Source organism: Rattus norvegicus, chromosome 1, assembly GCF_036323735.1.
Source record: "Rattus norvegicus strain BN/NHsdMcwi chromosome 1, GRCr8, whole genome shotgun sequence".
Classification (NCBI taxonomy): domain Eukaryota; kingdom Metazoa; phylum Chordata; class Mammalia; order Rodentia; family Muridae; genus Rattus; species Rattus norvegicus.
In genome coordinates, this window is record NC_086019.1 from 176,807,690 (window position 1) to 176,831,568 (window position 23,879).

Genomic DNA, 23,879 nt, shown 5'->3' on the forward strand with positions numbered 1-23,879 from the left:
AATGTTGCATGCCTGGCTTTGAAACCCATCTCCATTGCTTACCGAATATGCACCCCTGAGCAGACGGGCACCCACCCTGAGCCTTGCTTTATCCCATTGTGCACAAAGACCAGTGTCATATCCTTGCATGGGGGCTCTCCCATCCCAGACCCTTGCAGAGGTCTGGTCACATGCTCATTTCTCTGTGGGTGACATATAGAGTACTCACTAAAGGCCGGCCATGTTGCCGTGGCTCTGCCAAAGGAACCAAGCAAAGCAAAGAGAGTGCCTCTGACCTAATGCTCAGGCGCTAAGAGCAAACACTAGTATGTACATGTTAACAGTTAATACATAGTAGAACCCTGTAAAATGTGACAGCGGTGGAAAGGACCACTGTCGATTCGAGGCCCCTCTGAAGAGGCTCAAAGCTTCGTGATGCCCTGCTTCCCAGCATTCCTGGATGCCCACTTTAAAAAACCTGTCCCTGTAACTACATTGGTCCGCACTACCAGTTTTGGGAGCTGGACCACATGCACACCACAGTTTTCTTTTGAGAGGTGCCAGCCAGCTCACTAAGGGGCTGCCATTCATGGAGGATCCTTCCCTTCTCCAGTAGGAACTGGGCCCCAGAGCTTCTCACTGGCCTCAGATGATGCCCTTTTGAGTCCACGCCCAAGTGAGCCCCCAGCGAGCAGGGAGCCTCCTGTTGGGAGGCAGATTGCTTCTATTCTAGCCTGAGCTCATTTTGCTCCAAACTGCTCGGAGCATCCTGGTTTCTAAGGAGCTGGAAGTAATCTCAGTGACACATGGTGCTCGCAGACTGCTTCTCAGGCAGTCCTTTAAGGGCTGTGCCGTCTGGTGAATGCCAGGAAGCACTGCTGTTTGAACCGCTGATCAGTAAGCCCAGTACCCCATACCCCATGCCGCTCTGCTTGGGGTGTGATGCGGACTTGTTGAAAGGACCATTTGAGCCTCTGCACTGGGCAGTGGTGCCCCCTGCTGTTCACGAAGCAGCTATGCAACAAGGCTGGCAGTATCTGACTCACCTGTCATGTTGACAGCTGACCTACTTTTGTTTGACCTTGATTTGTTGAACACAATTAGAAATGCCGCTGGGACTGCACTTCCACTGCCTGATTTTAAAAGTCTTCAGTGTGACAGCCCTTGGTCTTAAACGGACACCCAGCCTGGGCCAACAGATGGTTGGGTACCTAGTGAGTTTTGCAATCACCTTTGAATTGTAATTCTATCACAAGGAAAAGGCTTAATTCAGGAACACAGAACTGTTATTTGGGACTGGCTGTGAGGCCAGAGCAGCAGGCCTGGATTCCTTGCTACAGGGCAGCTTAATCAGGAAATGGCCTAGATGGCTGCCTTTCAAGTAGGTCCTTGCAGCAGCTTGGCAACAGACACAGGGTCATAATTGGAAGAATTTGGCTCTGAGTGTCTGTGGGTGTTTACGGTGCACTATAGGGCAGGGCTTCTCTTATTTATAGAATATTTAGAGCACCCAGCAGCAGAAGGCTGAAAAGCCACTAAATCTCAATTTATTTTTAACAAATTCTATCTTTCCCTTCATCCCAGAAGGAAGACTGAGTTATTAAAAAAAAAAAAAAAACAGGAAAAAAACACTGCAAAACACGCAGAATCTAATTATGGGGTTGCCAGCATCGGCCTGTAGCCACACTCGAAGGGCTTTGTAAATCAGCTGTCCATTGAGCCTGTGAACTTACATGACTTCAGTTCTTCATTTAGACAAGGAACGAAAGTATTGGCAAGTGAGGGCTGATCAGAAAAAAGTTCTGGTCTAAATCAGGAGACAGAAGGGATAAATATAGAGTGGTGTACTTCTGCGTCCTCAGAGGGAGATAAAATCATTCTTCATTGTCCCTTATACTTAGCTGTGTGCACACACAGATCCCAATATTCTAACTACCCATTCCAGGAGTTTGGCTCACTGCAACGGCAGATCTGTGCTGCCCAGAGGAGCCACTGCTGCTGTGCTGCCTTCTGGGTGAATGTTACCCCGTAGTCTCAGGAAGCCAGGAAGCTTGTGCAGTTTTGGCTGTGGTCTCGTAATGTGTTAGAGCTGGGAGGATCCACAGAGACCCTCGGGTTCAGTCAAATCATACTGTAAGTGGGATGCAGTTCCAGAGGGGATGCTGCCTAGGACCTTAAAGTAAGGCATGGCAGAAAGGGTACAGTGCCCTTCTTTGTGACACTCAGGACTGATGATTAAGCCAATTTGAGTTTTGCACCTCTGGGGGTCACAATCCTAGGAGACACAGACACTAAGGTAGTTGAACAGTCATGATGGGCGAGTAGAGTGAATTAAAAATGTACACAATTAGTCATGTTCGAGGGATGACAGGAGTAGGAATTCTGACGAAGGTGAATTCAGTTGCTCCTTGACGTCCCCTCCTGCAGAGAAGCTTTATGGACGCTGTAAAGTTTCCTCATGGGAGCCGGTGCTGCACATTTGCTGAACATGTGGAGGAGACACACATGGCGCAGATGTCGGTGGGCACAGTGGAGGTGGACCCCATCTTTAGAGGTGCCTGAGGGAATTTCACAGGGTTGTAGATGAGAACAACTAGGACCTGGGCCAGGGCCGGGCACCCTGGGTCCGATGGAATGCCCTTTTGTTAGACAGCTTGTGGGTAGCATGAGGACTATGTCCCCAGTCCTGCCAGCCCCACCCCAGAGAAAAGGATAATTCTTTCTGGTCACCAGTGCCAGTGAACTGGACTTGGTGTGTGGAACCCGTGTCTCTTTCTTGCCCTGGGCAGAGTGGGTCCCGAAGCTGAAAGGGGCAGGGACCTTCCAGGGACCTTTCCACAGGAGGTGACTGTTGGAGACACCAGTGGACAATGCCGGAGGCCAGTGGTTTAGAGGAGGGAGGCGGGCCACACAGGAGGAGGTAAAGGCCTAAGTGAAGCTGGTAGCAGTCAGCTGGGAGAAGAACAGTGAGGCGAGCAAGGAATGGCTCTGGGTGAATGTGGGGAATCATAACCAAAACTGTGGGACTTGGTTACAGTCAATGGAGTCAAAGACAGAGACATGGTAGGGCTTGAACTGCCCATGCCAGGACTTGGGCAGATCCAGCTGTGGCACATCCAGCAGCCTAGCTTACTGAGTACAGTCTCACTCAGTGGAATTTTAGCCAGCCTAGCCAGAGGTTCTCTTACCAGATGTTGCCGGAGGGCAAACAGAGAAACAGGGTCGTTTCTATGCCTTTTTTTCCTCTCTCCATGTCTGACACCCACAGCCACTCTCAAGTTCTCAGAGCTGAGACTATGTGAATGACCAGAAACAAGTACACAGGAAATACTTGGAAAATGGCCCATGAGCTATAGTTCAGGAAATATATTTTTTTCTTGAATTGTATTGTTTCAATACAAACAACATTTGTTGGCAAATAGTTCCTAGTTCTAAATTTATTTTTAGTTCTATAGTTTACAAAGGCAGTACTGCTCCCTGGGTACCCGATGTTGAAGGAGAACTCTCTTCCCGCCCCTCCCGCCTCTCGCTCCTGGTCTTTTCTCTGTCTTGGTAACTTGCATTGTGCATGTGGGCCCAGAAGGTACCCAACTGGGAAGACCCAGGCTGTGTGTGTGTGGTTGTGTGGTTGTGTGGTTGTGTGGTTGTGTGGTGAAAAGCAGAAGGTGAAGAGCTCTGGACCCTTTATGGAGGGGATGCCATAAGTGATGGCTTCCAGGGCCCGTCACGGCATATGCAGTGGGCTGGCCTGCTGCTTTGTACTTGAGCCCCCTCCACCGTCGGTCCAGCCGTAGAAAATGATGCTGACTTTAAATCCCCCAAAGTAGAAAGACAACAGAATAATGTCCTAGCCCAGTCCTCACTCTGATGCAGCCCCAGCACCCTAGTGGTTACTTAAGAAATGTGTTTGGTTCTTTGAACCATAGCTGGTCACCGTGCTGCCTCCATTACCACAGCTGATGCTGTGATTGCAGAAAGTAAAAGCCCCGAGGGCTGTGTGCACTGCCAGTCCAAAGTCCACCCTTCTTCCCCTAGCCACGCCCTTGGCTCTCAGTGCAGTTTATTGAAACAGTAGGTGCTTCAGTGGAAAGGGCATCCTAGGTCACTTTCTCTGGTGCAAGACTAAGGCAGGCCTGCCTGTGTGGCATATAAGCCATCTTCTGGCTCAGGCACCTAGCCACACTCCCTCTTCCGGACACCTCTGGCGTGTAGAGGTTTCTTCTTTCTTCTCACCTCCAATCTGTTTTGCCAGTGTTCCCTTGGTGACCTACTTTTGCCCCTTATAGCCACACAGAACAAAAATCTGTAGGCATGGCCAGGCTCCACCTCAGAAGCAGGAAAACATGGCTTAGGCTCACGCCCTTCTCCTCTCTATTCTTACGTCTCTCCCCAACCATTCCTTTATGAGTTGTTTTAAATCATGTGCATATGTGTGTATCTCTGTGTGGGTCTGAGCATATGAGAGCAGATGCCAGCAGCGGACAGAGGAGGGTATTGGATCCTCAGGAGCTGGAGTTAGAGGGAACTGCGGGTCACCCATTGTCAGTATTGGGAACCAAACCTGGGTCCTCTGCAAAACAGTAGTATGTACTCTTGACTGCTGAGGCATCTCTCCAATCCCTTTGGAAAAAAAATTATATACATATAAAGATGTGGGTGTGTGTGCGCGCGCACACACACACACACACACACACACACACACACACACACACACGCACACACGTCTATAGGTGCAGGCCTCTAGCCATTCTTTGGGTGACTTGCAGTCAGTCTGATATTAACATTTGCCTTGTGCAGTCAATGTTCTAAGTGTCTTCCTCAGGTTCTTGTACTTGAGCACACACTGTTAGGAGCCTCATTTTACTAGGGAGGACCTGGAGGTTCACAGACAGGATCAGAGCTTATCCAGAGCCACATAACTAAGTGACGGAGTGGAGTTGGGCCCCTGGTAGTGACTTCTGAGCCTGTGCTATGAGCTCTGGTCCTCCAGTACCCACAGCCTTCTGTCTGTCGTGCTAAAAATAAGTCCATAATTAGCCTTGGGATGGCCTTGCTTAACTTCTTTTGACAGGAGCCAGAGTTGAGCCCTTTCCATGAAACCTCTTTAGAGCTTGTTTTGATAGAAAGGGCTGCAAGGGCCTCTGCTGTCAGCAGCCATGGGGTTGTCCTCAGACTCACATCTCACGAGACTACTGAGGTGATGGGATTAGGTCAAGGTGACAGATGTGGGCTGTGTGGGATGTACAGCAGGCCCTTTTGTTAAAGTGCCTACTCATAGCTTTAGTGTCTGACATCAGACAGCAGAGAACAGTGTCTACAAACCTCCAACACAGTGTTCTGTCTCACGGAGCAACCTGGCTGTGTCCAGGCAGGGGAATTTTATGGCCACCAACCCTCCTTAACTTGGGAGGCAGGTGTTAAATGTTTGCTCATCCACTCACTCAGGCTCTGTCGACAAGTAGGCCTGAAAGGACGGGGTGGACAGAGTGCTACCATGTTGACTGCATACAATGGAAAATGCCTGACACCGCGCCTTGTGGTTCTGGTTCTGAGAGTAAATATTTGCTTGGTGACTTCCTTCTTCCTCCACCAGCTCTTCCTCTTCCTTCTCCTCCTCTCCTCTCCCTCCTTCTCCTCCAATCCTGTCAGCTACTGGCTTTTCCATCTGGCTTTGGGTAAATACCTGAATTTCTAGGCCTTTCCTGTCAGTTGACAAAAAGAGGGCTGTGGTATGAAGCCCTGAGTGGGCTGCATGCCCCCTGGAGGGCATATGGGGAATGAGTGGGTGGTTTTGGAGGTGCTGTGAGCAGACACAGGTTCTGTGGGAAGGACGATCCTTCCAGAAGGCAGGATTGTCCATGCACACAGCCACCAAATGTGCAGAGGGCATTCCTGTCTGCGAACTGAGCCTGGGGCCCAACTTCATGTTACACAGAATCATGTTTTTCATTTATACTGAATTTTCGAGAACACCATTGCCGAATGTGTGCATAGCGGTGGTTTATGAGAAGTCCCAGTGTCTCGTGCTGTGCATGGCAGTGTCTCCTGTGCACATGTGCTTACATGCTAACTTACACGTTTTGTTAGCCAACTTAATTCATTTTTCTTCATATTACAGGCAGGGAATATTACTGGCTGTAAATAAGTTTCTCCTGGTTATATTATTGGCAGATTTTGTTTCAAGAAAGTGAAAGACATGTGGGAAATATTTGTGTGAATATTGGGTGTGGCCAAACCTACCTAGCACTTGGAAGGCAAAGCAGGTCATCATGAATTCAAGGACACCCTGGGCTACATAGTAAGCCCCAATCAGTAAAAGTAAATAAACAAACAGAAGTACATGTGCATATGTGTGCATATTTCCACAATATACCATAGTTTATGAAGTAACTGAGGAAGCCTTAGGTCAGACTTGAAATAAAAAGAAATGTTCTTATTTCTCTGGGAAATGCCCTCTTACAAAGGACATGCAGGGGATTCCGAACACCTGCTGGTACCATTGTTTGTCAGAGAAGATATTCTGGTATTTTTTGACCTTCTACGATCCTACAGTCTCAGAGCCTTGAACAGCCCCAGCCTCATCTCTGGTCATCTCTGTCCCGTCTGTTTCACATCCCTGCCGTAACATCCACATGGAGGGTTGTTTTTTGTTTTTGTTTTTAACCTCCCAGAAAGGAAGATGCACCTGATCTCCTCTTTTCCTGGTTTGTTTGGATGGGCTTGTCCCCTTCCTGCCCTCACTCCTGCATAGACTCAGAGCTGTATGCAGGCCTGAGCAGGGGAAAGTGGGCTCCTGAGCGAGCCTACCCCAGCTCAGTGCTCACAGCTGACTCTTTTTTTTTTTTTATTAACTTGAGTATTTCTTATATACATTTCGAGTGTTATTCCCTTTCCCGGTATCCGGGCAAACATCCCCCTCCCCCCTCCCCTTCCTTATGGGTGTTCCCCTCCCGCCCCTCCCCCCATTGCCGCCCTCCCCCCACCAGTCTAGTTCACTGGGGGTTCAGTCTTAGCAGGACCCAGGGCTTCTCCTCCCACTGGTGCTCTTACTAGGATATTCATTGCTACCTATGAGGTCAGAGTCCAGGGTCAGTCCATGTATAGTCTTTAGGTAGTGGCTTAGTCCCTGGAAGCTCTGGTTGCTTAGCATTGTTGTACATATGGGGTCTCGAGCCCCTTCAAGATCTTCCAGTTCTTTCTCTGATTCCTTCAACGGGGGTCCTATTCTCAGTTCAGTGGTTTGCTGCTGGCATTCGCCTCTGTATTTGCTGTATTCTGGCTGTGTCTCTCAGGAGCGATCTACATCCGGCTCCTGTCGGTCTGCACTTCTTTGCTTCATCCATCTTGTCTAATTGGGTTGCTGTATATGTATGGGCCACATGTGGGGCAGGCTCTGAATGGGTGTTCCTTCAGTCTCTGTTTTAATCTTTGCCGAGGACAGCTCTGGCCACAAAACCTGTGCTGTCAGGAAGCCTGAGGTCTCTAACATTTATTGCAATGATCTTTCTATAAGGCCTCCATCTGGTGGAGCTGGTCCTGAGGAATTTCTGTCCCTTGTTGCTCTATCTTACATTTTCCTTTTCACACTGAAGATAGTGGCAGGCTTGTCCTGATATGTCACAGGCAGGCATATTGTTCTGCCTTCTAGAGAAAGGTTCAAAGTAGACAGAAAACCAGAAGATGAAGCCACTACTCACTGTCCCAGCCCCAAAGACAATTCCTGTTAACACTTTACTAAATGTTACTAAATAATTCATGTTTAACACACACAGAGAGATGGAAAGTCAACTCTTCATAATAAAACAATCCACTCGTCTCACCAACTGGGTCACTATTCTGGTGATACTCATTGCTTCTTCTTTAGCTGTGTAGTGAAGTCAGGAATAGTGTGTTTTTAATCTTGTGTCCTTTTGAAACTTGACACCTATAGGAGTATTTCCCAAATTGTTACACTCTTAAGAATAATTTAAACAGTTGTAATATCTCATCTTAGATATACTCATAATTTCATTAAAAAAAAAATCGTACATGTGTATGTAGTACCCACAGAGGGCAGAAGAGGGCATCAGAGTTGTAAGCTCCCTGTCATGGGAGCCATCTTTGCAACCACATAACCCCAAGCCTAACTTCTCTCTTTATGGCTATTTAGATTTTTTTGATTATTTACTCTAAGGCTATAAGAAAATCCCTGTACATCCATTGATAGGTGTTCACTAAGTGAATACTGTGTGCCACGTGATCTCTTTAGAAAGAACAGCTAATAAACAAGAAATTCCTGAGCTGAGCTAGGTGTGGTAGGTGACACATGCCTTTCATCCCAGCACTTAGGAAGCAGGGGCAGGCTTATCTTTGTGAATCTGTAGCCAGTCTGGTACCAGGCTAGCCAGAACTACATAGTGAGATCTTGTCTGAAAAAAAAAGAAATTATTTGGGCAAACAGATGACATACCATTGCTTCTTCCTCTTCCTCCTCCTTCTTCTTCCTCCTCTTCTTCTTCCTCCTCCCCTTCCTCATCTTCCTTCTCCCCCCTTCCTCCTTCTTCTCCTCCTCCTCCTCCTCCTCTTCCACCACCACCACTACCACCACCACCCTCGTCCCATTTTTATTGTTTTTGAGATAGACTCTCTCTATGTTGCCCTGGCTATTCTGGAGGTCACTATGTAAATCAGGTCACTATGTAAATCAGGCTGACCACAAACTCACAGAGATCCACCTACCTCTGCTTCCCAGTGCTGGCATTAAAGGTGTGTGCTACCATACGTAGCTTGGGAAAGCCCTTTTTAAAGGTTGGCACATGCATATACGTAGTGTCAAATTTCTTTCAATTATCCACACCAATTTACACTCTGTCTGATGGTGGATTGACTTGCTTTTCAAAAAAATATTTATTTTTATATTATATGTACTGTTTCCGTGTAGGGCCATAGAAGTTGAAAAAGGGTTTGGATCCCTTGGAATCTGAGATAGACTGAGTAAGCTGCCAGGAACTGAACCCATATGCAACACCTGCTCTTCACTACCGGACCATCCCTTTACCATGTAGCCTCGGCTAATAAAAGCAGAGAAAGTGGCCTAGTGGTCGTAGCACATGCCTTTAATCCTAGCAGTAGGAAGGCAGAGGCAGGTGGACCTGTTGAGTTTGAGGCCAGCCTGGTCTACAGAGCGAGTTCTGGGACAGTCAGGGCTACACAGAGAAACTATGAAAAACAAAGACAGTGAGTGACCTCTCATTCACTTTGACCTGAGGGGGTTGGAGTTGTTTTCCTGTTTTTTTCTTTGTATTTTATCATCTGTAATTTCCTGTTCTGATCCTTTGCTTATTTTCCCATCCGAGTTTTTGCCTTTTTGAAGCTTTGTGGGAGACTTGAGAGTCTGTTTTACCTTTTTCTTTCACATTCCTAGCAGAGAGCAGAGGGTCTGTCAGTCCTGGGTGAGCAGGAGAGGGTGGCAGGCAGTTACTGAAAAGCCCAGCTTTGTGATCCTGTGTACAACATTCTCAGAAAAAATACTCTGGAACTACAACCCAGACAGAGCCTTAGACCCAGAATATTCTTTTTTCATGATCCACTCTCAGAAAAAACGAAACTAAAATTACAAGAGCTGTTTTTGTGTGGTTCCACCCCCACCCCCCATTTCTTTCAAAGAAAAGAAAGTGAAAGAAAGCAAGCTGCTACTGTTTCCTTTGGGAAACTCAGCAGGGTCAGGATTCATTCAGACCTACCTGTAGGTAGGGGAGACCCCTGGAGTCTTGTTTAGATTAAGTGGCCATGCACGCGTTGTGCTCACAGAGTAGGCAAGAGGCCAAGTGCATGTTGGAAAATTCCATTCATGTAGAGGCTAATCTGGTTAACCTTTGGTTAACTCTTCCCTCAGACAGGTCTGCTCCTTCCCCAGTGCCCTAGTTAATGCCTGGGTTTGGAAGCCTGGCACATGGGCAGAGGTGGGGGTGAGCCTGCCCTGCCCTCTTCTACCACTTGGGACAGAGCTCTCGCTCAGCGTGGATTTGCTGAGTCACCGAAGCAGCAGAGCCTGTGTGGTCCTGGCTGTGCTGCTCAGCATGTCTGGGCTCCTGCTCCCGGCTGGTCCCTTTTCATGCAGGTTGCACAACAGAGAGGTTGTTACCTCTCTGTTACAGTGTGGTCTTTCTAGGCTGTGTAGATAAATAGTGCTATCTCCAGGTCGTCTAAGGGCCCAGAGCTGGCCATGGCCTAGGCTTGTTGTTCCTGATGGGAGGTGGTGACCGTTCAGAATGGCGGGAGACTCGTGTCTTGTATTTCACCTCCACACAGCACTGTGCTCGCTTGGTACAGCCCAGACACATAGACTTCTAACGCTGATGAACCCAGTGGCTCCAATCCTGCGTGGTGGAAGACAAGTTCTCTCTTCCTCCAGCCTTCATGTAGGTGTGTTCTGGCAAGTGGAATTCAGGCTAGATTTGACCCCCAGGACCCCCCATGGCTGGAAGCCTCAGTATGGATTGAAGACTGAGCGTTTCCCTGTTCCATGTCTAGGTATTCAGGAAATAATACTTCTCGTTTCTCCAGAATACTCATAGAATGGAAGTCACAGCCCACTGTGTACTCAGCCCCTGGTCCTGGAACACCGTCTGTCAGCACCAGCATGGGAGTGCACTTAAGACCAGACTAGCCCCTCCCCCTACTACCTCTTTCTCAGACTCACCACCCGTTATACCTTAACACCCCCAAACAAAGCAAAATAAAACAATCAAAAAGAGTCCTTTCTAACTCACTGCTACAATCTAACTTAAAAATGTTAAGTGGGGTTGCTGGACATGGTGGCTCATACCTGCGATCCCAGCATTCGGGGGAATGGAGGCAGGAGGATTACCATAAGTTTGAGCCAGCCTGAGCTATAGAGTAAGTTCCAGGCCAGACTAAGGTGTAGAATGAGACCCTGTCACAACAAACCCCCACCTGGCCCCCAAACCTAAGTGGAACTACATGCTTCTCAGAGTCAAGCTTGGCTGTCTGCTCTCACCCTGATGATGCCCTAGCACTTGTGTCCCTTGGGCTGCTGTCCTCTCTCTATAATGCTCTAGCCACCCTCTCACCTCCTGCCTGCCTTGGCTCCCCAGAGTGTCTTGCGCATCTCCCCTTATGCCAACCCCCACCCCCAGCACATTTACCACAGCCCAACATCCAGTATAATTTGATTGGTCATTTCCTTTGCCTGCCATCCTGTCCCGGGCAGCATGTGTACCAAATGAGGACAAGGGGTGGTGTCCCCTGTCCACACCAGCACTGCTGTGAAGGACAGTTCCTGGCACTTGGATGCTTTCAGCAAATATTTGTTGAGAGTGGATCGTGGTCCAGCCTGCTAACAGAGTCTTCACTGTTACAGAGTCACCAAAGGGAAGTTTGGTGGCCACATGCAGTATGTATGGGGAAACTTGCTTCTTCTAACGAGCCTGTCACCATAGAAGTCACCTGGTTTATGCAGGTGCTCAGCAGTGTATAGGGTGGGTTGCTGGAAGGTTTCGGGGTGGTACTTGGGTGGGATATGAGGTACCTTGTATTTCCTGAGTATGGATTTGCTGCATCATCCAGAGCCCCCTCCCACTGTGGGGATCTAGCTCACCACGTGGCAGCCATTAGTCTCCTGGATTCTCTTTCTTTCCTTCCTCCCCTTCCTTCCTTCCTTCCTTCCTTCCTCCCTCCCTCCCTTCCTTCCTTCCTTCCTCCTTAATGGCCCCTGTTCTCGATGGAACCACTGTTCTTGCTGTCTGCAGCTCCTCTCCTTGAGCAACTACAGAATTCTGTTAGCCAGCATACGCTGATGAGCTTCCTGAGTTTTTTGGATCCTTCAGTGGTTTCTGTCCAGGCTTCAGACAAACTCAGGGGAGTCTGAAGTCTGCTTGTTTCTAGGCGTGGCCCGTGTCTGGAGTGCTGTTGTAAAGAGCCTGCTCCAGGTCCCCGTCTCCAGCCTTCCCACAGTTGCCCCCGCCTGTTCCTGCCTGGTTCTTGACATCATTGTCCCTAATCTCTTCTGCTTTAAGAGCCACATGTCCCTGTCTTTTCATCCTCACCCTGAAGTCTCCAATGTGGGTCTGCATTATGCCAGGTGCCCAGGCCTCTGCGCTCCTGTTTACTCAGCCCCAGCTCTTCCCTTCTGCTGAAGTAGGTAGCCAGCTGTGTCCATTGCTCTCCTTATGTTAAACCCAGCCAGCCACAGAGGGAGAGCATCCCTCAGAGGAGGAACCACACCCCTAGTGACCTCTCAGCTCTCAAGTGGCAGAAGTGAGATTTTAATATTCATATTTTTTTTGAGACAGGCTTTCTCTGTGTAGCCTTGGTTGACCTGGACTTTCTCTGCACTTGAACTCAGAGATCTTCCAGCCTCTGCCTCCTGATTGCTTGGCAGTCAGAGGTGAGGTGTGATTCAGAAGGCCCACACTTCTCACCATCCTGTCTTTCCTGTATCCACTCGCTCAGCATCTTTGACCCTGTACCCTTCCCTCCCTACAGTGGTCTAGTTCAGAAGGGGTCAGCTTCCTGTTCTCCCTCTTGGAGTTAGAAGAGGATGCATGCTTTCTTTCTGCTGACCCAGGGGCTTCCTGCTTTGCAGTCCTCCCCAAGCCCCTTCTCAGTCTATCCCTGGAAGCCCAAGCCCCTCTCAGTCTGTCCCCGGAAGCACCCTTATGTACTTTGTGTGTGGTGGAAAGGAGCAGGTTATGCCAGGGAAGCCTGTTCTGCTGAATATCCCTCCTATGTGCCTCATGGGGCATGTGCCTTGTCCAAGTCTCAGTGTTTGATAGACCCCTCCCTGCCCAACTGCTGGTCAGTAGCCTCCAGTCTGATGCACAAAGGGCCGGCCTCAGGCTTGTCCACCTGCTCTCCCTCAGGTTAGCATCTCTCGTGTGCCACCCAATAACAACAGTGCATTCTTTTGTTTCCTTAGAACAAGATGCAGATGTTTTCCAGAATTTTCTTCAACCTCAGGCAGTAAGTTTTTTGTTTTTTTGTTTTGTTTTTGTTTTTGTTTTTTTTTTTGGAAGAGTCTTTTTCTCCTGGAGTCTTTAGAACCAGGTTCTCTTCCCTCTGCAGTGATCAAAAACAAAGCAGCAGGCAGACCGCAGTAGAAAGAAAGCAGGGTCAGGTGGCAGGTCTTCGAACACAGCTCATGTTCCCTCCATGGTACCATGGCCTCCTGCCCTGTGCCTCTTTTGAACAGAGGCATGGTGAGGCTGGGTTAGGGTAGCTTCTTCCCAGAAAGGAGTCAATAAGGATGGAGGGGTGCGGCTGACAGAGACACATGGGTACCTCCTCACACTAGGCTCTGGGATGTGGAGAACAGGCACCAAGGAGCTCCATTTTCTCCTCCTCGTGCCACCGTTATTCTCCAGGGAGCACAGGCTGACGCTGGGGTCCAGGCTGGTAGAAAAGGCTGTGGTCTGGGCAGAGTCCTGGTTCCAGATGCTCGGGAAGTAGGCTGAGTGTAAGAATACCCAGAGGCCACGGATCTTAACCTGCCAGAGTGGGAGGCCAGAGTCCTCTCACGTGAACGAATGGGACTGGAACTTTAGAGTCCGGGGGATAACAGAACAGCCACAAGGCTGACAGGTAGCATTTTCTGGGAGGGGACTCCAATCCTAGTGGTTTACAGCAGTTTCTTTCAGTGTGTACTGTCAAGTCCTTGGCTATCTTAAAAAACAAACAAACAAAAAACTTGGGTTTGTGGGGCATCGGGTGCTGCCTTTAATCCCAGCACTCAGGAAGCAGAGGCAGGCAGATCTTTCTGAGTTCAGGGCCAGCCTAGACTACAAATTAAGTCCAAGACAGCCATGGGCTCTGCTGCACAGAGAAACCCTGTCTCACTAACAGCAATGGCAATGACAGAACCAGGAAGAAAGCAGTTTGTGGATGCACATATCTGGAGTAGTAGAAACTCTGCTGTCCCTGGACTTCACATTCTGGAGGGGAACACTTTCAAGAGGGGGTACCTTAAAGGTCCAAGAATCCTATCAACATCCCACAGAATGGATGCTCTGTGTGTGGCAGACCTTTCAGCAGGGCTGTTTTGGAGATGTTTGTGTGCACTTTCATTTTTAAAATGTGTGTGTGTGTGTGTGTGTGTGTGTGTGTGTGTGTGTGTGTGCATGTGGAAATAAGAGATTGGTACGTAGATATCTTCCTTGACTGCTTTTCACCTTAATTTTTGAGGCGGGATCTATCTTGTCATCAACCTGGAGTTCACTGATTGGCTAGACTGACTGACTGACTGGTCAGCAAGCCCTCAGGGTCTGCCTGTCCTCACCCAGCCCTCACTACCACTGTGTGGCTACGTTTGACCTTTTACACAGGCGCTGGAGATCCAATCTTGGGGCCCTGGTGCTTGTGCAGTTTACACTTGACTGACCGAGCTGTCTCTGCACCCGACTGGAGTTTCCTTGTTTAGTACCCAGTTCTTCTTCCACAGACAGGACTGACTATTGGTAAAACCCTAGCCTTTGTCCAGTTGGAGGGAGGACCCTCCAACTTAGCTTCCTCTGTAACATTGGGGCAGGACATTAGCTTTCATGACGACCATGGAGGAAGTAATAAATAGCTCACACAAAGGGCTAGTTACCTGGCAGGTGCCCTGCTAAGCACCTTATACACTCACTGAAGAGGCAGGGACTGCTGGCACGCACATCAGGAGGCCATGTGCCCAGCGTTCTGTTGCTGGTGTGTGTTGAACCCATGGCTCAAATGCCTGATGGCCTTGTGTTTTGGAACCTGACGACTACCATCTCCCATCTGAAGATGTACTTTAAGTCCCGCTTTTATAGAGCCCCTAAAACAAGAAGGCAGTGCCCTTCTGGATGGCTTATGGATACTTAAAGGGGAACTGGTGTTCCTAAGACTCCGATCACTCTGGTCCCTTTTCTCATACCAAGGAATGCTCACCTCTATGGCTGCTTGTCCACTCAGTTACTCATGTGACAGTCTGCTTCACTTTCATCCTGGGCTGCTTGAGTTTGGGCAGCTGCTCAGCTGTCTGTCGGCTTCAGGTAGCTCCCCACAGCCAGGCTATGGAAAGCTGTGTATCCACAACCAAGGCCAGGAGTTCTTTCCAAATGCCTAGTGGTGGGATGAGGTGGGGTAAGGGTGGGTGGGATGGGTGGTGGGGGTTGGGGGTGAGGTGGGATAGGGTAGGGTGGGGTGGTTAGGGGGCTGGGGAGTGGGATGGGGTATGTGGGCTGGTAAGTGGGGGGTAGGGAATCATAGCGTCTCATTTTACTTATCAGAGAGAAATAAGGCAACATCTTTAGGTATATCCATTGGAGCATGCCTTACAGGGTAAAAAATAGACCAGACTGTTCTGTGAGACCAGTCTAGCCTGTGGCCTCTTCCTAGAGCCCTGGCATTCTGGATTAGCCCTCAACACCATCCAAAAGTGGAATTCTGTGAACTTTCCTCCTTCCAATGTATCAGAGGACTTTTTGACAAAGGGAGGCCTTGTCTTTCTTCACACAGAACCCTGTATTCACAAGTCCAGCCCCATAGCTCCAAGTATGATCTCATTTATGTTCAACCTCTGGGTTTCTGACCACTTTGTGCTACTGGTAGGACTGGGCATACAAGTGCGAAAAAAACGATCTGTCCCAGGACCTGCAGAGCCGATGCTTTTCAGAGAAAAGTACTCTGTACTCCTTAACATTCACCCGGTCAACACCTGTAACACCTAGTCCTAGCCCCACCCTTTCACCTTCCATAACCTGCCACACCCCACACACCAATAAACTAATTATTTTCTCTTCCAGTCTTCACATGAGGAATTAAGACACTGCACTGCCACCTGCTGGAACTTTGTTGTAATGGCACCTAAGTGCACCAGCCCTTCCTGTAGTTGGGTATTGTGCAGCTAGGCAGCTGTGGCATTGGCTTGCTGTCGTGCATTTATTTAAACACCCCATCTTTCCAACTTCACCGAAAGTGTCTTGAATGTAATGACTTTAGATTTCCATTGTGTCTGTATTGGCCTGGCTTCTGCCAGAGGCGACAGAACAGCTGGTTGAGTAACCCTAGTAGAAATGTCGGTTAGCTTAGGTTCAGGGCGTTAGCTTCAGTTGGTGAGTGTTCTCTGAACTTAGGGGTTGCCAGGCAAGGTTTCTGAATTCTCCAGAGCCTGTCAGTGCCAGACACTGGGGGTGGGGCACACGATGAGGGACTGACAGGGGAATAGACTCCATCATCAGCCTCTGGCCTCTGTTCAAAGCCCCCGTCCTCTGAACACATCCGAGCAACTGAGCAAGAACCAAGGCAGACAGAGCTCAGGGAGTAGAGAGTAGGCTCTGCAGCTATGGAGGGAACACTACCCTCCAGAACATGTTATGAGGTAGGCTCCTTGTAGTATAGGCATGCAGAGGTAACAGTGTGAGTGAGGCCCTTCTCAGGAGCTCCAGGCTGTATGGACGGGGTAATCACGGCTCTCATCCTACCCTGTTATTAGACCACACCATCAAAAGTTGCTTCATACATCTCTTATCAGTCACTCTGTGGGTGATGTGGGTGACACTGAGGGAGAAGAGGAAGTTGGGCCGTCACTGGGCTCTATTTAAAGAGAGATGCCTCTTTTACAAAGCCTGTTTCCTCAGAAGCACTGGGCATCCTACCTCACTGCAGCCTGGTCTCAGAAGATGCTCCTCCATGCCTGGTTTGTCCTGATGAGCTAGTTCATAGACTTCCGGTGTCATCCACCAAAGGCTCTTTCCCTGTTTGCCCTGGCTGTCAGAGCAAGCTCAGAGAGAACGTGTTTGCTCTTTTCCGATGGCTTTTCTGAACCAAGGTTGCTCCGGTGTAAGCTCCCTCCATTCCTTCCCCAGGACTGCTTGTTTCAATGGTTGCTTTGTCTTTGAATTTTGCTTCTGGGGATGGGTTTAGCAGGACCAGCAAGCAGAAAAGCCTGATACCTACCTTGGCTTTCAGTACCCACTTTCCGGCTATATTTACTGAACAAGGTAACCTGCCTATCAGTTCTTTATTCTTTCCTTGGAGAGTTGGGTCATGACCACAGTGAATGAGTCATTTGTTGCAAAGGTCAGTCTTGTCCAGGCCTGGCTGCCCTGTGGCTCTAAGACCTTAGTAGCTACATGCAGCTGCACTTACAATGGGATCAACTCTGATGGATTTTCTGGGGCAGAAGGGTCTGCTGGGATGCAGACCTTTGCGTACTCAGATGGAAAGCTCCAAGACAAACAGATGGATTGGTCATTCTAGTTAGCACTCTACCTTCTGTCTCCCTACACGGCCCCGCCCACATTCCCTGCTGCCTCCTGTTGCTATGGCTGGTGTCCTGATAGGCTGCAGCTCTGATCACTCTTGCTGCTGCTTCTGCTTCTGTTGACTGTGGAAATTGAGGCGCTGCCTTGCTTGCAGCTGGCAATGCAGTCAGCTCCGGTGCTGCTTTTGCAGCTTGGCCTGCTGACTACTCAGCTCTGTGACTCTCACTCACCTGCCAGATAAGCCACTCCACTGCGCTTTGGTTTGGGTGTGCCAGCTTCCGTTCTGCTGCCTTTGCTGTCGCCATCACTCCACTGTCATTGCTGCTGCTTGTGGTACCAACTCAGTCACTCAACTAAAAGCAGGTAGGAACCGACCATTGAAGAGAAGCTTTGTAGCAGGCCTAATGTGGTAACACCAAGAGAGAGAGTGCAGGGTGCTAGGTGCAGTCAGTCTCTCAGCTCGCTCACAGGTAAGTCAGTCTTATGTGGCTGGAGAAGGGTGTGTGTACCAATCACAGTAAACTCTACATTCCAGAGAAAGCTCCTGTTTGCATGAGTCACAGTGCTTTACTCAATTTGGCCACCACAGAAGTGCTCCTTCCTAGGCTTAGACAGAAATGGCTGTAGGTTCATGGAGAGGTCACAGAGGCTAGTAGTAGCAAAACGTCTGCTACAAAGTGTTTAGAACTGTCCGGGCTGGAGCTGTGCCTTCAGAATGCAGAGCAATTAACCTAGACCATGATGCAGTTTCCTCAAAGCATCCAGGGACTGTTCCAAAGTACCATTGCTGGCACACAGCCATCCGGCATGCTGTTCGACCATATTTGCTGCCCATTTGCTCAGGGTAGCCAGGGAAGCTCGAGAACATCTAAAAGCTGTCAATTAGGGAGCTTTGCCCAGTGTCCCACATTCTTTGCTTATTTACAGGAAAATGAACCCCATGAGTGCTGACAGTAAGAATATATCTCTAACATAGAAGTTGGTGCCCTCACCCCCACCACCCAGTGCTTGGGCATGCTAGCCAAGTGTACTACTGAACTGTTTCTATATCCCCATTACTAGTGGTTTTTAAAAGTGATTTGATCCCAGAGAGAGAGGTCAGACATCTTCCTCTGTCTCATTAGCATGAGGCACCTGTTAGAACATAAATCTTATCTGCAGGTGGGCTTCTGGGGTCCTGGGCAAGGATGGGAATGAAGGAACATGGACCTGTGGTCTGGATTGAGGGCTTGTGTGTGGCTGTCACTCCTGCAGGTGGTAGGATGGGCAGTTGGAGTTAAGCATTGTCTTGCCTGGCTCAGAGAAGCACTAAGTCTCCTTTAGGCGCCCACTAGTGGCCAACACTATTGCCTTGTCCTTCTTGGCTCCTGTAACCGTTTGCAAGGGCAGCCTGGGCTGTGATGATTCCTTCCACCTTCTGCTTCTTTAGATGGAGCTTGGAGGTCCCTGTGCTCTGAGGGAAGGAGCAGGAGAGACCTGGTGTTCTTTTCAGGCCCACTGTACCGGCTTCCCCACACCTGCTTTCTCTGACTCTTCAGTGAGACCCTCTCTACCTTTACGACTTTCTAGCTCAGAAGTGGGTGTACATGTGGCCCTGGACTGCAAGACACAGGTCAGGCTCCAAGAGTGACCTTCGTCTGCCATTTGCCTGCTTGTGTGCCAAGGGCAGGTCCTTTGAGCCCTCGGCCAGCAAAGGTCCCTTGAACAGGCACCTAAGGTCTCTTGGCTCTTGCCTCAAGCCCCTTTCAGAAGAAAGTAACGCAGAAAGCTGAGGCGTTGTTGTTTTTCTCCCTGTCCTCCCCCTTACACCTTCAATTGTTGTTCTTCTAAGAACACCTTCTTAGAAAGAAAAGTCTTCCAAAAATAATGTTGTTACATCTGCCTCGGCCTCCTCACCTTGTTGAACATGTGAGAAACACCTTCACAGTTCTGTTTTGTGTAGGTAACGGCGACAGACAGTTAGCAGTTATTGTTTATGATTTCTATGAAGTAAAATTTAATATCACAAAAGTCCATCGATGTGAGGTGTTTCCTGTGGACCAAGGATCTATAATCTTTCGAAATCTTGTTGATCAGGGACAGAAGGGAGAAAGGACCCGGGTTTGTCTGGTCATGGGCCACTAGCAGTGAGGCACGGAACAGTTACAACTGCTCATAATCGAGGCACCATTGGCAGGGTTCTAGCGGATCAAGGAAGACAGGTGGCCGAAATAGCATAGGCCTTACCAGGGAACAGAGTGGGTTCAACATTAGGGACCCCACCACCACCACCCAGCTCCTGGATTCCCCGATGTTTCCTCTTGGCCTGGGCCCTGGGCAGTGTGTAGCAAGGATGGGCTGGTACTGAGTGAGGCCCATCCTGCTAAGGAGTTTGGAATTTTTCTGGCTTAAGAAAAAAATGAAGCTTCCAGTGCAGTAAGTGAGTAGGGTGTTCTCTCATTGGCCATAGTGGGAAGGGGGTGGATCTGGAGAGGGCCTGACTAAGCATGGGCAGGGCATGCTGGGAAGTAGCTAGATCCACCCCTCAGAGGAGCTTTGGGGCTGTGTGTGTGTGTGTATGTGTGTGTGTGTGTGTGTGTGTGTGTGTGTGTGTGTATTTGTATGTGTTTGTGTGTGTGTGTATGTGTGTGTGTATTTGTATGTGTGTGTTTGTGTGTGTAGGGTATGTGTGTGAGGAGGTAGGTAGGGAGGGAGGCAAGGGAGGGAAAGGAGGGAGGGAGGGAGGGAGAAAGAAAGAAGGGAGGGGGAAGGGGACAGGAGCATTCAGGCCCAGAGTGGAGCAGGCCTTGCTGACTTGGGAGCTGAGAAGACAGTGTGCAGCTGTACAGGGAATCCAATGGAGCAGAAATGGCATATGTTAAGCCTGGAGACTGCATCACCACTTGCTGTTTCTTTACCGACTGTGGTTTAGGGGTTAGAGGAGCCAGATTTCCAAATATGACGTTTGCATGTGCCTGGCCTAGAGTTAGCAGATCTGGCCCAGGTGCTATGCATAAGTCAATGGAGGAGGAGGGAGTCATTCCAGGGATAGTCAGTCATTCCAAGAGCTGAGGACCATCAAGGCAGAGAGCATTCTCTGAAGACCGCAAGGGGTCAGCCAGTGTAACAGCAGGTCTTTGTCTTCAGAAGATCAGAGAGCACTCGCAGTGCCAGCCCCACTTGCTGCAGGCAGAGCGCGTGTGTGAAGATGTGGAAGGCCCCTGTGTTCCCTCCTCATCAGCTCTCCTCGAATACAGGAAGCTGCCATGGAGATCAGCAGGGCCTGTGTCCTGACAGGAGGAGGTGGTATTCTAGTCACTTGGCTGACAAGAATCCTTGTAGACTTGTGTCTCTCTTAGCTTTGGGTATGTCTAGACATTTTGGTGTTCACAGGATTTTCTTTAAATGCCTGAACTGGTCTTGCTGGCATTTATTTGAGCTAAAATGGCTTCTGTCCTTTTCTGTTGCTAAGATCCTCTAGGTTCAGGTGACTACTTTCACTTGCATTGAGAGCTGAGCTCCTTTTTAAAAACAATTATTTGTGTGTGTGTGTGTGTGTGTGTGTGTGTGTGTGTGTGTGTGTGTGTGTTTGTAGGGTATGTCTGTGTGTTCATGAGTGCAGTGCACACATAGGCCAGAGGAGGGTGTTGGATCCCTTGAAGCTGGAGTTACAGGTAGCTCTGAGCAATCTGACGTGAGATTGGACTGAGCTCAAGCTCTCTGGAAGAGCAGCAAGCTCTGGCTGGGCTATACATCCAGCACTGTTGTTTGAGATGGGGTCTCTCTGTAAGCCATTCTGTCTTTGAACTTGATGTTATCTTGAAGGATGACCTTGAACTTGTTATCTTCCTGCCTCTACCTTCAAAGATTACAGCCAAGAGCCACCACTCCCAGTTTAGAACTGAAGAATATTGTCAGTTGCTTCTGTGTCCCCGCACACTCGGTGTGACTTTGGCTAGTTACTCACCCTTTCAGGTGCTGGGGTCCTCCCTTTGTAAAATGCATACAGCAGTGTGTCTGCCTCCTAGAGTGACAGCCGAGTTTAAATACATTAACCCACGTATGTCAGTAAGTGTCCGATGCAAAGTAACAACTGGGCACTCCAGATGTTATGTAACCCAGTCAAAGAAGGAATGAAACATGCCTAGTTTCCTGAGGATGTGTCCAAGAATCTCTACTCAGAAGACATGGCTTTCACAGGAAGCATTTGCCAGATCCCTTAATGCATTTGCAGCTCCGATGTCACAGGGATGTGAAAGATGGCCGGTGCTGAGCTAGTGAGTGTGGTGATAGATGGGCGTATCAGTAGATGGGAGCCTGTCTTGCGTGAGTCGGGCCCAGTTCCCTCATGCTTCTTAGCTCAGAAGAGACTCCCAGGTTTGTTCATCCCTGTGTGACCCTCAGGGTTTCTTTTCTTGGTTCTCTACTGTAGGATTTTGGAAGAAGTTGACTGCCTGGAAGAAAGTTACAAAACATGAAAGTCGCTTTGAGGTGACCAGCAAGTACAGTGGCCCCTTGCACCTCACACGCTGGACCGAAGCTTGAGAACTGTAACTTCAGGTAATAAATAAGTCCTTTCACACTAAGGCCCTGGCAGCTGATGGTTGTTGGGGGCCTTCAGATGTTGGGATGTTAAAAAAAAAATGAGTGGCATTCATTGGTGGCACCCGAGGTCTGACAGGTGCAAGGGGCTAAGCATCTATAAACCACCAAGGCTCGGAGGACAGGGCCGTGTATTCAACCCTTTCCCTGCTTCTCTGAAGGTTGTCATGAATGTCAACAGTGGCCACTCACCATGGCTTTTTTATGAGATGTTCCCCAAAGAACAAGTCAGAATAGTCAAGAGAGTTCTGAAAATCGAGAGTAATGAAGGGAATTAATTTGGGTATCGTCTGGGTAGCCTGTCGTACATTAAGATGTACTGAAGCTACATTGTAAGAAGAGAGTGACCGTAGAATTAAAAGAACCAGATTAGAACAAAACAGGATGAGTGAACATGGAGAGTCCATGAGGCACCAGGTCAGGGGTTTGGAAACAGGAAACAGGGCCTAAGAAGAAGCTCTGGGACAATAATTCAGAAATGTCTAGCCATAAGTGATGGGTCAGAACAATTGCCAAAAGGATTAGATTTGAAGTAAAAAAATAAAAGGAGAGGCTAGAGAGAAGGCTCATTTGACAACATGCTTGTCAGGCAAGCATGACAGTTTGATCTTGGGTGTAGAGGCTGTAGAGGTGACTCAGAAGTTAAGAGCATACACTACTCTTGTAGTTCGATTCCCAGAACCTACATCAGATGGCTCACAACTGTCTCTGACTCTAGCTTAAAGGGATTCAGTATGTCTGGTCTCTGTGGGTACCTGTACTCCTGTACACAGACATACACAGACATATAATTAAAAATGTTAAAAATGGGGTGTGGAGCAATGACTCGGTGGTTAAGAACTGGCTGTTCTTCCAGAGGACCTGGATTCAGTTCCTACCCCCGACATGGTAACTCATAACATGTGTAACTCCAGTTCAAGGGGATCCAGTGCCTTCTTCTGACCTCCAAGGGTACCAGCCACACATGTTGCATATACATACTACATGCATACAGGCAAAAACACCCATGTACATAAAAATAAATAAGTCTTTAAGCGTGCACAGTGTAGAGCCGAGTGCAGAGGCAAACACACACCTGAAACCCAGTACTGGAGAAGTGGACACACTGTCACCCCATGCTGGGGAAGAGGAAACAGGTTGATCTGTAGGGCTTCCCAACAGCCAGTCTAGTCCAAGTTCAATAACAGACCGTGTCTCAAGAAATATTAGAGTGATTGGAGAAGCCACCCAGTGTCAAACCCAACCTCTACACATGTGCTTACATGAACATAACACATCTTTACACAGGCTCATATATGGACATGTATACACCACACACACACACACACACACACACACACACACACACACACGCGCGCGCGCGCACACACACACACACACATGAGTAAAATTAAAGTATAAGCCAGCATGGTCATTTATGCATATAACCTTACCACTAGGAAATTGAGGCCAGCCTGGTCTACATAGTGAGTTCCAGGTCAGCCTGGGCTACACAGCAAGATCCTGTCTTAAAAAATAAATGTTAACTAATTAATTAGTTAATAGCTCCAAAATATTGGTATAAAGAATATATTATGATTTTTATAATATTTCAATACTATGTATAAAATCAAAAGTCAAAGGAGAATGGATAATGGAGGAAAAAGCATTTACAACATTTGTGATAATCGAGAAATTGCTCTGTCCTGTGCAGATTGTCTCATTCATGCCCAGTCTCCTGGTAGAACATCTCTGTGTGCCAGAAAGAGTTCTGCCCACTAAGCTGTGGCCAGTCAGTAGAGGAGAACCTCTTCTTAGGGTTAGAACTTCCTAGGGAGGACAGAAGGGAGATTGTTATGGGGAAATATGGATCAGAAAAATTTAAATAGGGTTATAGAATAGGAGTGTCGGCAGGGTTCATACTGTATGGTTCTTCAAGGAAGTGTCACTAATGAAGTGACATTTAGCAGTGCACTGTTCTGTATTTTTAATTCTGTGCCAATAAGAAGACAATGGAGAGGTCAGATGGGTTCTGGGCTCAGAGCCTGGGAGCCAGAGGATAGAGGCTGCATAGGGAAGCCTGGGAGGCTTGGAGGGAACATGAGCATGTCAGTA

General features: G+C 48.6%; 1 protein-coding gene across 11 annotated transcripts in view; it reads left to right on the top strand.

Moving 5' to 3' along the window:
• Bmal1 (basic helix-loop-helix ARNT like 1) overlaps nucleotides 1–23,879 on the top strand; it is a 98,520-nt gene that overhangs the window by 41,468 nt on the left and 33,173 nt on the right. For 6 of the 11 annotated variants that reach the window (XM_006230029.5, XM_017589065.3, XM_017589068.3 and 3 more), the window contains 1 exon segment: nucleotides 21,616–21,743. The gene's annotated coding sequence lies outside the window, so the exon portion shown is untranslated. 11 annotated transcript variants of the gene reach the window in all.